The sequence below is a fragment of the Pelobates fuscus genome, chromosome 1 (genome assembly GCF_036172605.1).
Source record: "Pelobates fuscus isolate aPelFus1 chromosome 1, aPelFus1.pri, whole genome shotgun sequence".
Classification (NCBI taxonomy): Eukaryota; Metazoa; Chordata; class Amphibia; order Anura; family Pelobatidae; genus Pelobates; species Pelobates fuscus.
Window position 1 is genome coordinate 373,952,400 of NC_086317.1, and position 14,259 is coordinate 373,966,658.

Sequence of the window (14,259 nt, forward strand, 5' to 3'; positions counted from 1 at the left end):
TGAGAGAGAACAGCCCCTACCCCTGTCTCGGATGCATCAACCTCCAATATAAAAGGTTTACTGGTGTCGGGATGTTTTGGTATGTCCGCAGAGGCAAATCTTTGTTTAAGAGTCTCAAAAGCATTCACAGCCTCTTTGGACCATACCGTGCTACTAACCCCTTTGCGAGTCATATTAGTGATGGGGGCTATTACAGAAGAAAATCCCTTGATGAATCTTCTGTAATAGTTGGCAAAACCAATAAACCTTTGAATGGCTTTTAAACCAGAGGGTAATGGCCAGTGTAGTACAGCCTCTAGTTTTTTAGGATCCATTTGAAATCCCGATGCAGAGATGTTGTAACCCAAAAAGTGGACTCCAGGCTGGTCAAATATGCACTTTTCTAATTTACAATAATGTTTATTTTTCAACAAAGTCTGCAGAACCTGTTTCACATGGGAGTGGTGAGTTTGAAGATCAGGGGAATACACCAAAATATCGTCCAAATAAACCAAGACAAATGAGTAAATGAATTCCCTGAGTACATCATTTATAAAGTCTTGGAATACGGCCGGGGCGTTGCATAACCCAAATGGCATTACCAGATATTCATAGTGTCCACTACGGGTATTAAATGCCGTCTTCCACTCATGATTGTCTTTAATTCTAACCAAATTGTAAGCGCTCCTAAGGTCAAGCTTAGTAAATACTTTAGCTCCCTGAAGTCTATCGAACAATTCGGAAATGAGTGGGATAGGGTATGTATTTTTTACAGTGATTTTATTAAGTGCCCTGTAGTCTATGCAAGGGTGTAACTCACCACCCTTTTTCTCAACAAAAAAGAATCCTGCACCAGCTGGTGAGGATGACTTTCTTATGTGCCCTTTGCTCAAGGATTCTTTGATGTATTCCTCCATTATTTTACTCTCCTGGGGAGATAAGGCATAAACTGTCCCCTTAGGTGGCATAGCGCCTGGAAACAGGTTAATGGCACAGTCATATGCTCTGTGGGGAGGCAATACATTGGATTGAGCCTTGTTGAACACCTCCTGAAGTTCTCGGTATTGTATGGGAACTCCAGGAGTTTGGGGAGTGGTAGTGGGAAGGTCAATAGTATCCAATCTCTTTAGTATTGATTTTATACACCTCCCCATACACTCTTTACCCCATTCTAATATATCTCCATTAGACCAGTCAATATAGGGATTGTGCTTACTAAGCCACGGAAACCCTAATATGATAGGACATGATGGAGAAGTAATAACCTGAAACGTCATCTCCTCCCTATGGGAGGCCCCAATAGAGATCGTAATAGGGACAGTTTTGTGGGTTATAAGCGGTTGTGTGAGTGGTCTACCATCAATAGCCTCTACAGCTAGCGGCGTAGGTCTCTCCCTGACCGGTATCTCATTACCCCTAATAAACTGGACATCAATAAAATTTCCAGCACCACCTGAGTTCATTAGGGCACTGCAAGAAATCTTCTTGTTATCAAGGGAAATAGATACCTCAAGCAGGAATCTACTTTTGTTTTTGTTAGAGGACAACTCCATCACACCTAAGATCTGTCCCCTTAAGGTTCTTAGGTGCGGAAGTTTTCCGGACGCACTGGGCAATTAGTTATCATATGTCCCTTTCTACCGCAATATAGGCATAACCCCTCCCTTTCCTATACTGTTTTTCCGGCCTCCGACAGTCTACTGACCCCAAACTGCATAGGTTCGGGTTCGGACTGTACAGGGAGGTTAGACAAAACAGGTTTAGAGAATTGAGGTGCTAGGGACATAGCTGTGCATCTGGTCTTGCTTTTGGTGACTTCTCTGAGTCTTAACCTATTATCAATATGCATGACAAACTTGATAAATTTGTTAAGACTCTTAGGTAATTCTTTAGCGGCTATGTCATCTAGTATAGTCTCTGAGAGACCCTTTTTGAATGCTGAGATTAACCCATTGTTAGTCCAGTCTACCTCGAAAGCTAAGGTACGGAATTCAATAGCATAATCCAAGATAGACCGGTTACCTTGTCTGATGTGCAGTAGGGCAGTGGAGGCGTCATCCTCGCTACCCAATGGTTCAAAGTGAGCTTGAATTCAGCAAGGAATTCCTGGTAATTATGAGCTATGCTCCGATTACTCTCCCACAACGGATTAGCCCAGGCAAGGGCCTTGCCCTTTAATTGATTCATTAGATAACCAATTTTTGCTCTGTCCGTGGGGAACGACCCTGGTGAGTCCTCAAAATGGTACACCACCTGATTAAGAAAACCCCTGCATTCCTGGATATTGCCATCAAACTGTAGGGATGGCAATAAGGAGATGCTAGGAGTCCTATTAACAGTGGGTGGAGGTACACAGGGTAGAGGTGCTATAGGAGGAGATGCTGCAGGCTGCGAGAAGCGTACTGAAAGCCTGAGCGAATTGATCCATGCGGCGATCATTCTCCTCTAATTTCCTCTCGCAAGCAGCTATGTGCTGACACAGTTCTACAGGATCTATGGCCCTGTCGTAATGTCAGGATTACTGTTTTGATCCAGCACGTAGAACTGTACAGCACGGATGACAAATAATAAGTAACGTATTACCGGTCCTTAGAATGGCTGGATTTAACATACAAAGAATAGTCAAAAATACTAGCCGAGGTCAGGGAACACACAGGGCCGGACTGGGAACTAAAAGCATCCCTGGAAAAAAATTCTATACCAGCCCAATAATGCGTCGCGCCAGCATAGTGTGCTGATATAGAGGGTGAAAAAATAACTTAAAATTGAAAACTATTACTCCAGCGAAAGAACGCATATAGGGCTTCAAAATAAACAAAAGAGCGCCTTTATTTTAAGCAGACATTCATTTTCATGTAATCAATGTTTCTGTACAACTAATTTGGCCTATTAAGGACATTTTAGTACTGGGATTGAAATGGTGAATGTATGCGGTTGCACAACTGAAAAGAAAAATTAAGTTATCTTGCTCATTTTGAAGTCCTATGGGTACGCTCTTCACTTTGAATATGTTATTGTGCATGAGTATGCAACTAGCAACAAGACTGGGCCAATACGTGCTCATTACAAATATGTATATATTAATGACATTTATGTGTGTATTATGCATATATAAATGTATATTAATATATTATAGGCATAATTATATATGTTGCTAATACACACATCAATATACATGCATATATATATATATATATATATGTGTGTGTATTACTGTCAGGATCACATCAATCACGTCTATTACGTTTACCTTGTTTAGTGTATCGTCTCCAATTGTCTCCTTTTTGTCTCTTACAGCGACCCTTGTGTTTCTTTTACTTCATTCCAGTCCCTTTGTGTTTCTTTTTACCCTTCTCCAGCCTCTGTATGTCTCTTTCCCCCAGCCCCTTTGTCTCTTTCTCCCTTTCCAAATCTCATCTGTGTGTCTCTTTCTAACTCCAGACTCTGTGTGCCTCTTTCTCTTCTCCCAGCCACTCTCTCTTTTCCCCCCAGCCCAGTGTTTCCTCCCACAAATCTTGTGTTACTTTGTTCCCCTTCCCTTCTGTATGTCTTTGTTCCCCCAACAAACCTTCTGTGTCTCTTTCTCCCCTCTCCTCCATGTGTCTGTCTTCCCCCTCTCCTCCCTGTGTCTCTCTTCCCCATCTCCACCCGTGTCTCTCTCTCTTACCCCTCTGTCTCTTTGCCCCCTTCCCCTGTCTCTATTACCCCTCTGTCTCTTTGTCCCTCCACCCCCTGTGTCTCTCTATTACCCCTCTGTCTCTTTTTACTCCCTTCCCTGGTGTCTCTCTATTACCCCATCTGTCTCTGTGTCCTCCCTTCCCCTGTGTCTCTCTATTACTCTTTGTCCCCCCCATCTCCTGTGTCTCTCTATTACCCCTCTCTTTGTCCCCCCCATATCCTGTGTCTCTCTATTACCCCTCTCTTTTTCCCCCATCCCCCTGTGTCTCTTCATTACCCCTCTCTTTGTCCACCCATCCCTGTGTCTCTCCATTACCCCTCTCTTTCCCCCATCCCCCGTGTCTCTCTATTACCCCTCTCTTTGTCCCCCCTTCCCCCGTGTCTCACCATTACCCCTTTTTTTGTCCCCTCTTCCCCCGTGTCTCACCATTACCCCTTTTTTTTGTCCCCTCTTCCCCTGTGTCTCTCCATTACCCCTCTCTTTGTCCCCCTTCCCCTGTGTCTCTCCATTACCCCTCTCTTTGCCCCCCCTTCCCCTGTCTCTCCATTACCTCTCTCTTTGTCCCCCTTCCCCTGTCTCTCCATTATCCCTCTCTTTGTCCCCCTTACCCTGTCTCTCCATTACCCCTCTCTTTGTCCACCTTACCCTGTCTCTCCATTACCCCTATCTTTGTCCCCCTTACCATGTCTCTCCATTACCCCTCTCTTTGTCCCCCTTACCCTGTCTCTCCATTACCCCTCTTTGTCCCCCTTCCCCTGTCTCTCCATTACCCCTCTCTTTGTCCCCCCTTTCCCTGAGTTTTTACTTCCCCTCTGTTTGTGTCCCTGCTGTCTGCCCCTTGTCACAGGAGGACTGAGGGAGGGGGCGGAGCTAACTCCCATGCTCCCTCGCGGTTCCCATAATTCCCAGCACAGCCACATCATAGAGTAATCACTACTCTATGATGTGTAGATGCTAGGAATTATGGGAACCGCGAGGGAGCTTGGTAGTTAGCTCCACCCCCTCCCTCAGTCCTCCTGTGCTGACAGCTATGATGCTGTCAGTATCAGTGAGTGTGCTGCTGCATCGCTTAGGCGGCCGCCCGGCACACTCACTGAGACTGACAGCAGCATAGCTGCCAGCAGAGGAGATGGGGCCGCCGGCCGCAAGGTGAGTAATCACCTCAGAGTGTGCCGCCGGACCGGCCACCCGGCGGCACCGATATGCGGCCGGCGGCCGCGATATTATTGAAAACGGCTGCAGGGCTCCCTCTCTATAGGGAGTAAGAGCTCTGCAGCCCCCAGGTGCCGCGGCACACCGGGAAATTTCCCGGTATCCCGGTGGGCCAGTCCGGCCCTGGGAACACAGAAAGGGACGCAGCGATGAGGAAAGCCAAGAGTCAGGATACCAGAATATAGAGAAGTCTATAAACAAAGTCAAAGTCAAAAACCAGGTAGAAAACTTATAACGGGAATGTGCTCTCGGACAACCACAAGGGAAACCACGACAGGGCACTGAGCAGGATGAGAACTGGGCCAAAATAACCCTCCTTTAGTTCGGATAGGCTGTAACCGGCCTTTGACCCCAAAGTCAGTTACCAAGTTTCATTTGCATAATTGCTGCTCAGCATTAACCCTTCTGTGGATTAGGTTGCTGCTCGGCACAACTTTTCCTGTGTGGACAGTAAATATCATTAACCACATTTCTATAAGCGGATGAATACGTGACAGACAGTCACAGAGCCAAACACACAGTTAAAGGCACACAATCATGAACAGTTACAGGCACACAGTAACACACATAGTTACAGGCAGACAGTCACACACACAGTCACAGGCAGACATTTATACACACTCTGTTACAGCCAGACAGTCACAAACATACACACACACAGTTACAGGCAGACAGTCAAACATGCTCAGTTACAGGCAGACAGTCACAGAGCCAAACACACAGTTAAAGGCATACAATCACGAACAGTTACAGGCAGACAGTCACACACACAGTCACAGGCAGACAGTCATACATACTCTGTTACAGGCATGCAGACAGGGCCGGATTAACATAGGGGCTGCAGCTCCAGGCCTGGGCCCATGGAATAGGCCCATTTAAAAAAAAAAAAAAAAATTATTTGTTTTACACACACACACACACACACTACTCTTAGGTTTGCCACCTGACTGGTATTTTACTGGCACAGCTGGTGTTTGAGGCTGCCTGGCCATGCCAGTATTGCAGTAATGCCGGCAATACAAATGTAGGTATTTTTCTTTTTTTCATTCAAAAACATAACAAAAACAAATCAGTGACCAATATAGCCACCTTTCTTTGCAAGGACACTCAAAAGCCTGCCATCCATGGATTCTGTCAGTGTTTTGATCTGTTCACCATCAACATTGCGTGCAGCAGCAACCACAGCCTCCCAGACACTGTTCAGAGAGGTGTACTGTTTTCCCTCCTTGTAAATCTCACATTTGATGATGGACCACAGGTTCTCAATGGGGTTCAGATCAGGTGAACAAGGAGGCCATGTCATTAGATTTTCTTCTTTTATACCCTTTCTTGCCAGCCACGCTGTGGAGTACTTGGACGCGTGTGATGGAGCATTGTCCTGCATGAAAATCATGTTTCCTGAAGGATGCAGACTTCTTCCTGTACCACTGCTTGAAGAAGGTGTCTTCCAGAAACTGGCAGCAGGACTGGGAGTTGAGTTTGACTCCATCCTCAACCCGAAAAGGCCCCACAAGCTCATCTTTGATGATACCAGCCCAAACCAGTACTCCACCTCCACCTTGCTGGCGTCTGAGTCGGACTGGAGCTCTCTGCCCTTTACCAATCCATCCATCTGGCCCATCAAGACTCACTCTCATTTCATCAGTCCATAAAACCTTAGAAAAATCAGTCTTGAGATATTTCTTGGCCCAGTCTTGATGTTTCAGCTTGTGTGTCTTGTTCAGTGGTGGTCGTCTTTCAGCCTTTCTTACCTTGGCCATGTCTCTGAGTATTGCACACCTTGTGCTTTTGGGCACTCCAGTGATGTTGCAGCTCTGCAATATGGCCAAACTGGTGGCAAGTGGCATCTTGGCAGCTGCACGCTTGACTTTTCTCAGTTCATGGGCAGTTATTTTGCGCCTTGGTTTCTCCACACGCTTCTTGCGACCCTGTTGACTATTTTGAATGAAACGCTTGATTGTTCGATGATCACGCTTCAGAAGCTTTGCAATTTTAAGAGTGCTGCATCCCTCTGCAAGATATCTCACTATTTTTGACTTTTCTGAGCCTGTCAAGTCCTTCTTTTGACCCATTTTGCCAAAGGAAAGGAAGTTGCCTAATAATTATGCACACCTGATATAGGGTGTTGATGTCATTAGACCACACCCCTTCTCATTACAGAGATGCACATCACCTAAAATGCTTAATTGGTAGTAGGCTTTCGAGCCTATACAGCTTGGAGTAAGACAACATGCATAAAGAGGATGATGTGGTCAAAATACTCATTTGCCTAATAATTCTGCACTCCCTGTATACACACACACACACACACACATATATATATATATATATATATATATATATACATTCACACACATACACTGCTGTGTGTGTGTGCTGCTAGTGTGCTGTGTGAGAGTGGTGTGAGGGTGGTGTTAGTGGGATGTGTGGGTGAGGGTGCTGGTAGTGTGCTATGTGGGTGAGGGTGTTTGTGTGGGTGCTGTTTGTGTGTGAGGGTGCTGGTAGTGTGCTGTGTGCGTTTGTGTGATGGTGACGTTTGTGTGATGTGTGTGGGTGTCGTGTATTTGTGAGGGTGCTGTTTGTGTGCGTGTGTGTGTGTGTGTTTGTGAGGGTGCTGTTAGTGTGCTGTGTGTGAGGGTGTTGTGTGTTTGTAAAGGTGCTGTGTGTGTTTGTGAGGGTGCGGTTAGTGTACTGTGTGTGTGAGCGTGCTGTATGTGTCTATGTGCTGTGTGTGTGTCGGCTGTATGTTGGGAGGGATTGTGGAGGTGGGGGCAGATTAGTAAATATCCCCCCCTCCCTACCTTGTGTAGGGAGGGGGGATCCTTGCTGCCATGTGCCATCCCTGGTGGTCCAGTGGAGAGTGAACTCTAGCCTGCGGAGCTAGAGTTAACTCTCGCGAGATCTGAGTGTTGCCGTGGCAATGCTCAGATCTCGTGAGAGGAACCTGGCAGAGCTGCTGTCTAGAGCTCCCCGGGTCCTCTCCTGCCTCCCTCCGTGTTGCTGTGGGTTGGTGAGGTAGATCTTTGATCTCCCGCCAGCCCATGGAGGCTAAGAGCAGAGCCGGCACTCAGATAGCGCCGACTCTGCGTGAGCCGTCAAGGGAGATCCGGACATCTCCAGAGAAGTCCTGGTGAATAAAGTGTGGGAACTCTTTTCCCACCCACCCCCCCCAAAAAAAAATATACACGTGTGTGTGTGTGTGTATATATATACTGACACACAGATATATATACGCGTGCACACACATACTCAGACACACACATACATTCACAGACACACACACACACCCATAAACACACATACACTCACAGACACACACACATACCCATACACTCAGACACACACATACTCACAGACACACATACACTCACAGACACACACTTACAGACACACACATACACTCACAGACACACACTCACAGACACACACACACTCACAGACACACACACATACCCATACACTCAGACACACACATACTCAGACACACACTTACAGACACACATACACTCACAGACACACACAGACACACACACATACATTCACAGACACACTTACAGACACACACATACATTCACAGACACACTTACAGACACACATTCACAGACACACACACACATACATTCACAGACACACTTACAGACACACATTCACAGACACACACACATACAATCACAGACACACTTACAGACACACACACATACATTCACAGACACACTTACAGACACACACACATACATTCACAGACACACTTACAGACACACATTCACAGACACACACACACATACAAATATTTTTTTTTTTATTACAAAAATGTCCACCCAGCCTCCCTACCTGGAGTGCTGGCGTGGACTTGTCCCTGGGGTCCAGTGGGTCGGATGCCTGTGTCCATCTCAGCCGCGGCGAGGGAGCTGTGTGCTCTCTGCTTCCTCTCGCTGCGCGGGCTGTCTGCTGTAGCTGGGAGCCGGAATATGACGTCATATTACGGCTCCCAGCATCAGCAAACAGCGCGCGGCAAGAGGGAGCAGAGAGCACACAGCTCCCTCGCCGCGGCTGAGATGGACACAGGCATCCGACTGGGTGGGGGGGGGACATGGGGGCCGGAAAGGGGCATTTGGGGGCACTGAGTGCCCGCAGGAACAGCGTTCCTGCTCAAATAAAAGTGCAGGAACGCTGTTCCTGCAGGACTCAATACATAGGCGTGCCGCGGGGATTAGGGTGTGCCCAGGCACACCCGGCACACCCCGTGCGCACGCCTATGCACTAACCATGTTTACTTTGAGGACCTTGCTCTGCAGATCATAGACATATATATTCTATATATATGTCTATGCTGCTGCTCACACTGTGACCGATCCAAGATGGTGGCCCCGCGGCACATCAGCGCCAAGAGGAAGTAGCAGTCAATGCGGCGTCTAGGTATTATATGTCTATGTATATCCCTGCCTCTCTCTACTACTCACTGATCCGTGGGGAGCAGCATCACAGCACAGAGTCCAGAAAGCAGCTCTACAGCTCAGGTAAGTGAGGGATGGGGGAAAGGCAGCAGGGACACATGTGGACACTGAGACACTAGGGGACACTGATACACTAGGACACATGGGGACACAGACACTGGGAGACCTGGGAACACAGACACTTGGGGACACTGAGACACATGGTGCTTCTGAGACACATGGGGATGCTGAGACACATGGGGACACTGTTTCTCCCAGTGTCCCCATGTCCCCCATCCAGTGTTGCTAGTGTCTCAGTGTCCCCAAGTCTCCCAGTGTCTGTGTCCCATGTCTCTCAGTGTGCCTAGTGTCCCCATGTGTCCCTATATGTCACAGTGTCCCCATGTCTATGTCCACAACTATCCCCATGTCTCCCAGTGTCCCCAAGTGTCTGTCTCCCAGCCAGTGTCCCCTAGTCTCCCAGTGTCTGTGTTCCCATATCTCCGTGTCTCTAGTGTCTTAGTGTCCCTTAAATGTTTCAGTGTCCCCATGTCTCCCAGTGTTTGTGTCCCTAGTGTCTCAGTGTGCCTAGCGTCCCCATGTCTTCCAGTGTCCCTATATGTCCCAGTGTCCCATGTCTATGTCTACAACTGTCCCCATGTCTCCCAGTGTCCCCAAGTGTCTTTCTCCCAGCCAGTGTCACTAGTCTTCCAGTGTCACCTAGTCTCCCAGTGTCTGTGTTCCCATGTCTCTGTGTCCCTAGTGTCTTAGTGTCCCCAAATGTTTCAATGTCCCCATGTCTCCCAGTGTTTGTGTCCCTAGTGTCTGTGTCCCCATTTCTCCCAGTTTCCCTAAATGTCTGTGTCCCCAAGTCTCCCAGTGTCACTGGGTCTCTCAGTGTCCCCATGTCTCTGTGTCCCCAGGTCTCAGTGTCCTCATGTCTCTCAGTGTCCCCAGTATCCTAGTGACATGGGGGGACACTGAGACACTGGGAGAAATGGGGACACTGAGACACTGGGAGACTAGTGGACTGGGCGACATGGGGACACTGTCACTGTGATACATAGGGACACTGAGACACTGGGTGACTTGCGAGACTGAGTCACTGGGAGCAATCCATCTATACAGCAGAATCAAACTGTGAGTAGTTTGTTGGTGATTTTACAGAATTTTCTCTGATGTCACTCCTTGTGATTATACAAATGATTAAGGCTGGTATTTTTTTCCAAGAAAGGTGGCAACCCTAACTACTCTTCACATACTCTTGCTTAAAGTAGCATTATAGGGTCAGGAACACAATCATGTATTTCTGACCCTGTTTATGTTAAAATCACCACCCTGGCCCCTTCTATAGTAAAATATAACTTGTATTCAAGTCTGCAGCTGCTGGCTCTGCCTCTGAACTGACTGTCTGCTGACATCATCAGAAGTGGTGGTCTGAGCAAATTACAATACTTCCCCATAGGATTGGCTGAGACTGTCAACTAGGCAGATCAGGGGCAGAGCCAGCACAAGTCATAGCCCTGGCCAATCAGCATCTCCTCATAAAGATAAATTGAATCAATGCATCTCTATGAGGAAAGTTCAGTGTCTGCATGCCGAGGGTGGAGACACTGAATGGCAGTGCTGCACACTAGGCAGTACTGCCCCAGGAAGCACCTCTAGCAGCCATCTAAGGAGTGGCCAGTGGAGTTATTTTCTCTGAAAAGACAGTGTTTACTGCAAAAGGCCTGAATGGAATGATTCTACTTACCATAACAAATACAATAAGCTGTAGTTGTTCTGGTGACTATAGTGTCCCTTTAAGTTTGGAAGCTTAAAAGGGATGTATGGGAAAAAAACTTGTGTGGACTGACTGGCTGACAATAAAATTAGTTTAGGTAATGCAGACGTTGGTCTCTCTAACACTGTGGCATGTCCCCTTTCTTCTACACTCACTACATACACCTTTTATCTGTCTCAGACTATATACCAGGAACTTCTGCCTGCTTGTAAGAAGGTAAGGAGACAAGTGGACCAGCGAGTGCTAGGGGACAGTCCTTAGAAAGCATGGAGTGAGCGCATCATTAGACGCATTTATGTCAAGCTCAGGGTGCTGTTTGCATAGTATGCCCTTAGTTGGACTGCCTGCATGATTGGCAGGCAGCCTGACATGCATTCATGCCAGGCTGTCCTTCAAATTCTTTGGACAGACATGCCCCCTTTTTGGGCATGTTCTCCCCTTTTGGCAGGTCTGTTCACGTGATTCGCACCAGTGGCCCACCCTTTTACCCCGCCCATTGACTTCCTGCGTCACTGGACACTGCTGTTAAGGGTTATGGATTTAAGATGAAAGCATAAATTAGAGAGAGATTATCATAGAGTATGTGTTTTCTTACAGCTGCATCACCATCAGATACAAGATGCTTGGGAGGTATGACTGTTTTAGTGTTTTTGGTCGATAAGATTCCGTAATTAGGCCCATCATAATTGTCAGCACCAGGCCCAGTGTGCTCTTAATCCGGCCCTGCATGCAGACACATACACACTCAGTTAAAGGCAGATAGTCACACATACAGGCACAGCTACACACACAATTGGAGCCACACATTGTCAGACAGTCACACACACAGGCAGACAGTCACACACACAGACAGTCATACACACACAGGCAGGGAGGCAGTCACACAGACAGACAGACACACACACACACACACAGAGAGACAGTCACACACACACACACACAGGCAGACAGTCACACACACACACAGGCAGGCAGTCTCTCTCACACAGGCAGGTAGGCACACACAGGCTTTGGGTAGGTATTAGCCCCGCCTCCGACCTGCAATAAGCCACGCCCCCACCTTGCTATAAGCCCCGCCCCCACTGCCTCAATTTTTTTTTTTTTATAGACCTGGGTGGAGAATAATTATTCCTCCACCTGGGTACCTGTTTTAACTCGCCTGACACCGACCATGTGCGAGCTGTGTCGGCCACATGGTGCCCCCTGGTCCATAGCGCCCTGTGCGGCCGCACAGCTCGCACGCCCCTGATTACATCTATGCTAAAGAAAGAAGGAATAACTCCAGAAGAGAGCTTAGATCCACAAGTATTGAAGGAATGAATGGCAAAATATAAGGGACAGCTTGAAGATAAAAAGTTAACAGAGAAAGCTAAAACATGGTGTGATACTGCAGTCAAATTGGCACAGTGTGGCTGTAGAGAAACTACTAGAAGGACCTACAGAGACATGCATCTGCTTTCAAGCTCGATCAGGACTCACCCCAGAAAGCAATCGTTTTTATTGGAATCATGTTCTGTAATAAGCATTTGCACCATTTTACATTTGATAAGCATCTCTTGGGAGCAAGGAGTTTAAAGTATTACTCCGTTATCTATATCCATTAACATTCTTACTATTCTCACAAGGAAAAAATAAGAAGCTTGTATCTGATAATAGCCCATCAGTTATTCCACGTGCTTAAGCCGTTTTAGGTGATATCCAGGGAATATAAATTTTTCACAGAGTCCTTAAAAATATCTCTAGTGCCAATCATGAAATGGCTTACTTCCAACTCTTGCATTACTCTGTGATCCAACTCAATCAAAATGATTTTACCATGCAAGTTGTCTGTTAATTTTCCCATCAGCCTCTCTCACTTAACTTGCTGTATATAAAAGTGAGAAAGCAACTCTAATTATTAAATGTAAGATATATTGACTAGCCAGCATAAATGGCTGTAAAAAGCATGCTTTTATTCTTCTGCTTTGACCATTTTATATTTACTGTTATAACGTAATAACTTTGGTTTCAGATGCAGTATATTAGTACAGAAACATCAAATGAGGTGGCAGAGCCTAGCCGGTGAAGGGAATGGATGCGGTTTGCATGTGCCCCCGACTATCCTGACTATTAATTGACCTTATTACACCCTTATTTCACTCTAATCAATACACAAATTGCAGGAGGATTTCTTGTAAACTCTTAGACCAAGAATGAAACCAAAATAAAAAAGGTAGGAATGCAGAAGGATGCAGTAACCACTTCTAAGGTGTAAATAGAAATATACAACCTTATAATAAAGCAGCGTGGTGGGCAATATCTATGAATACATATACAAATCGAATATTATGGAGATGATCTTCTTTAGCACTTGTAAATAGAAAGAAACCAGATGGTGCAGATGAGACTTGAAACAGCAAATATTTCTTACAAATGCACTTACAAAAAGTCCAGATAAAGACAGCATATATCCACTACAAGGTGGAGCAAAGAATACAGCACTGCTCCCCAACGTAAGAATCCAACGCGTTTCGCCCTCTAGACTTCCTCAGGGATGTAGCTGTCCAGTGGACGAAATGCAGTGGATGAGAAGTCTGGAATGTGGGTGTATATTGAGAGGATTGAGGGTTACATAGGCTGAAAAGAGTTCTTTCTCACACATCTGTTTTACTGTCCAAAGAAGGCAAAAAAAAACAGTTTAAAGCACTTTCAATTTTGCAACAAACTGGGAAAAACTTTCTTCTTAACTCCAGAATGGCGGTCAGATGTAGCCTTGGATCAAGAAGCTATTAACCCACAAATTAAAGATTATATCCCTGAATATTGTGTTTTTTTTGTTGTCAATCTTTATTTTTGCTGTCCTTAGAATTATAAACATGCTTGTATTGCCACAACAGCGGGTACAAGCAAGTGAGAAAATACAGGATAAACATTGTCATGGAGTACCTAGGGTTTTAAAGTGTTCCTTTACAAACAATCAAAATACAGTAGTAAAGAAGAAAGGAAAAAACTGTCCGTGTACACCACATCATTTTTATTAACATTATTTTATTAATATTTTTCTCTAAAGAAGGCATAGATGCTCAATACCTACAGGATGTTATGTTATACCGTGCTGCTGAAGATTGGATATAGTTTATATATGCCCCCCTCCTTTCATTGCAATATATCTGATACTGCTGTTTATAAATATT